This window comes from Chiloscyllium plagiosum, chromosome 26 (genome assembly GCF_004010195.1).
Source record: "Chiloscyllium plagiosum isolate BGI_BamShark_2017 chromosome 26, ASM401019v2, whole genome shotgun sequence".
Classification (NCBI taxonomy): domain Eukaryota; kingdom Metazoa; phylum Chordata; class Chondrichthyes; order Orectolobiformes; family Hemiscylliidae; genus Chiloscyllium; species Chiloscyllium plagiosum.
The window spans coordinates 11,541,908-11,545,601 of record NC_057735.1 but is presented as its reverse complement, the minus strand read 5'-3'; positions in this window follow the sequence as shown (position 1 = coordinate 11,545,601).

Below are 3,694 nucleotides of genomic sequence, written 5' to 3'. Positions count from 1 at the left end.
TGATATGATAATGGCATATTTTAAAAGTCAGAGAAATAATGAAGTCAAGTCTGTTGAGGTCTAATGCAGTAACCTCTCAACTGAATCACTCAAAAGATCTATCAAAACATTGCTTTAAAAAAATGCTTCGTTTGTACCCACAAACCTGTTGAAAAATACTATAATGGGGTTGCTTCAAAGGCTAATTAAGCCGCATTGCTGGAGAAAGCACACAAAGTTCCTGTTTTGGGTTACTTCATTATGATCTGAAGAGAACGGTGGAGTATTCGACAAAGTCTGATGGACTTTGATCTTTAGCAGTTCTTTGAGATTGAAGATCCTGCAGGTTAACATAAGTACTTTCCAAGTTAGCTTTGGGTACCTTCTTCACAGTGGAGTATATCACATTTGTATCCTCCTGAAGAAACACAGACAAATGAAAAATGATGGCTCAATGTTAATCAGATTCACAGGGAGATAATTAAATGTGGGGACAGGAGGTCTTGCCCACTGGCTAATGAGCCAGCAAGTCTACCCCCATCTTTAAAGTGATTTTCTAGTCAAGCTGTTCAGAGCTGTTATTACACCTCTCTGGCCTCCCATTCCAGGGGTAGGGACATTACCACTGTGTCACAAGAGGGCCCTCTCCACCTGTCTTTTAGGCCAAGTCACTTGCATTAAGTACCTCCCAGGTACTTATCATGGACTGGCAGCTTCTTTGAACAGCAGCGCCACTGGGGAGGTGGTGGCTGTAGCTGGTATGACACTCACACAAGGTCCAGTAGCGTCTTAGAGTCATAGAGATGTACAGCACAGAAACAGACCCTTTGGTCCAACTCGTCCATGCTGACCAGAGATCCCAACTAATCTTGTCCCACTTGCCAGTACTTGGCCCATATCCCTCTAAAATCTTCCTATTTCATATACCCATCCTGATGCCTTTTAAATGTTGTAATTGTACCAGCCTCCATCACTTCATAGTGGCAGCTCATTCCATATACACACCATCCTCTGCGTGAAAGAGTTGCCCCTTAGGTCCCTTTTAAAGCTTTCCTCTCTAACCCTAAATCTATGCCCTCTAGTTCTGCACTCCCCCACCCCAGGGAAAAGACCTTGTCTATTTATCCTATCCATGCCCCTCATGATTTATAAACCTCTATAAGGTCACCCCTCAGCCTCTGATGCTCCAGAGTAAACAGTCCCAGCCTATTCAGCCTCCCGTTATAACTCAAACCTTCCAATCCTGGTCTCCCCACCATCAAATTCACCACGGAATTCCCACAAACACCTGCACCTTATTGAGGTGCGTCCCTCTACAGACAAGTGACGGACTAACAATCTTAAACTCCGCAAATAAGGCAGCCATTTCTTGGCTCCCAGGAATGTGTATTCACTATTTTTACTGGTTATATATCATAGAATCATAGAATCCTTACAGTGTGGAAACAGGCCATTCAGCCCAACAAGTCCACACCGACTCTTTGGTAAACATCCCACCGAGACTCACCCCCCTACCCTGTAACCCTGCATTTTCCATGGTTAATCCACTTAAGCTACACATCCCTGCACACTATAGGGCAATTTAGCCATGGCCAAACCACCTAATCTGCACAACTTTGGAGTGTGGGAGGAAATGGAGCACCCAGAGGAAACCCATGTGGACATAGGGAGAATGTGCAAACTCCACACAGACAGCCGTCCGAGGCTGGAATTGAACCCGGGCTTGTGGTGCTGTGAGGCAGCTGGAGATTTGGACTAGGCGAAAGTGAGGACTGCAGATACTGGAGATCAGAGTCAAGATTAGAGTGGTGCTGGAAAAGCACAGCAGGTCAGGCAGCATCCAAGGAGCAGGAAAATCGACGTTTTGGGCAGAAGCTCTTCATCAGGAATGAGGAGATTGGGACTAGCTGGGTAGCTCTTCCGGGAGCCGGTATGGAGACAATGGGCCCAATTGCCTCCTTCTGTACTGCAAAATTCTAAGATTCTAAATAAACTCAGAAGTCACTGGTTCCCCATGATGGCGAATTGTTCACACCCAGTCCTGGGTGTTTGTGGGAGTGCGGATAGGTGGAGGGGGCAGATCTTGATCTGTTCCCAATGTTCAATGCTGTCCTCGTGGAACCTCTTGAACAATACCTTGGCAATCCTGCAAGGATTGTGCTGAGCGTCTTTCCCCACCTCTGATCTCTCAGCTCACTTCGGGTGAATTTGAGCCGGTCAGTTTTGACCTGTGAAACTCAACTAAAGATCAGCTCTTACTGACTTGTGCGGTTCAGGATTGATACTTTGACAAGGAACCAAGTTCCAAGAAGACGGCAGCAATTTAGGAAGAAGGCCAATAGATTGTTAGCTTTTATTGCAAGAGGATTTGAGTACAGGTGTAGCAAAGTCTTACTTCAGTTGTATAGGAGCTTGGTTAGAGCATACCCAGAGTACTATGTGCCATTTTCCTCCCCTTCACTCCATAAAGGGAATGCAATGATGGTTCACTGGATTTGTTCCCGGGATGGCAGGAATGTCCTATGAGGAGAGGCTGGGCACACTGTGTCCCACCTCCCTAGTGTTTCAAAGAATGAGAGGTCAGCTCTTTGAAACCTACAAAGTACTTAAACGGATAGATTGAATAGACATAGGTAAAATGTTTCCTCAGGTCTGGGAGTCCAAAACTAGGGAAAATAGGTTAAAAATAAGGGGGAAGTTATTTAGGTCCAAGATGAGGAGAAATGATTTTACTCAAAAAGTTATGAACCTTTGGAATTCTCTAAAACAGAGGGCTGTGGAAGCTCAGTCTTTGAGTATGTTTGAGATGGAGGTTGATAGATTTCTGATTACCAACAGAATAGAGTATCGGGTTATACAGACGGGCCATTGAAAAGTTTGATCAGCCATGATTGTAGGACAGACTCAATGGGCTGAATGGTCTACTCCTGTTTCATTGTTACTATGTTCCAATGGGATAGATCATGTTGTTAAAAATGGGGAGCCTGACTGCATCTTTCAATGCAAGACTCCATCTGTGGTTTCAGGGTGAATACTTATGGGTTGAAGACTTATGGCTAGTCATAGACAAGATGTTATGGTGCCGCACCTATTAATACCAATTATATCCAGATTAACGATGAGTTATTCTAATGGCTTTCACTTATAAGGGGAAAACCTGAATGTAGCTATTATTAACTGAAGACAAAAAAAAACTGCCAGAGATCATAGTGTGTCAGGCAGCATCCATGGGGAGAAAGCAAGCTAACGGTTTGAATCTATATGACTCATCAGAGTTACCAACGCTCTTCCAGTTCTAGCTGATGTTGAACCAAAGGGTCCTCCCACTTGGAATTCCTTCTACAAATCGCTTCCTCATCTTTGACCCCTACTTTTCCTTGCCCCATGCTTGCCTTTACCAATAGTTCACCTGTGGCTTTTTGGTTCTGTCTGTTTCTTGAGGCAATGGCTGGTTCAAGTCCAGGAGCAACAGGTGACCTGACCTTTATGAGGTAAATGCACCAATGTTTGCAACTGTCACGTGGTCAAACATCACATGATCACTTGTCATGTGCTCAAGTGTCATGCAGTCGCATTGTCATGCCCATGCTGTATCCAATCAGAGTTAGCAACTGTCTCCTTGGACCTTCTGTCACCATGTGAGCTTGACATAACATCATCTTACCATGACAGAGGAAGCAGGACTACCAACACCAGGAGTATTCTGTTCAACTGT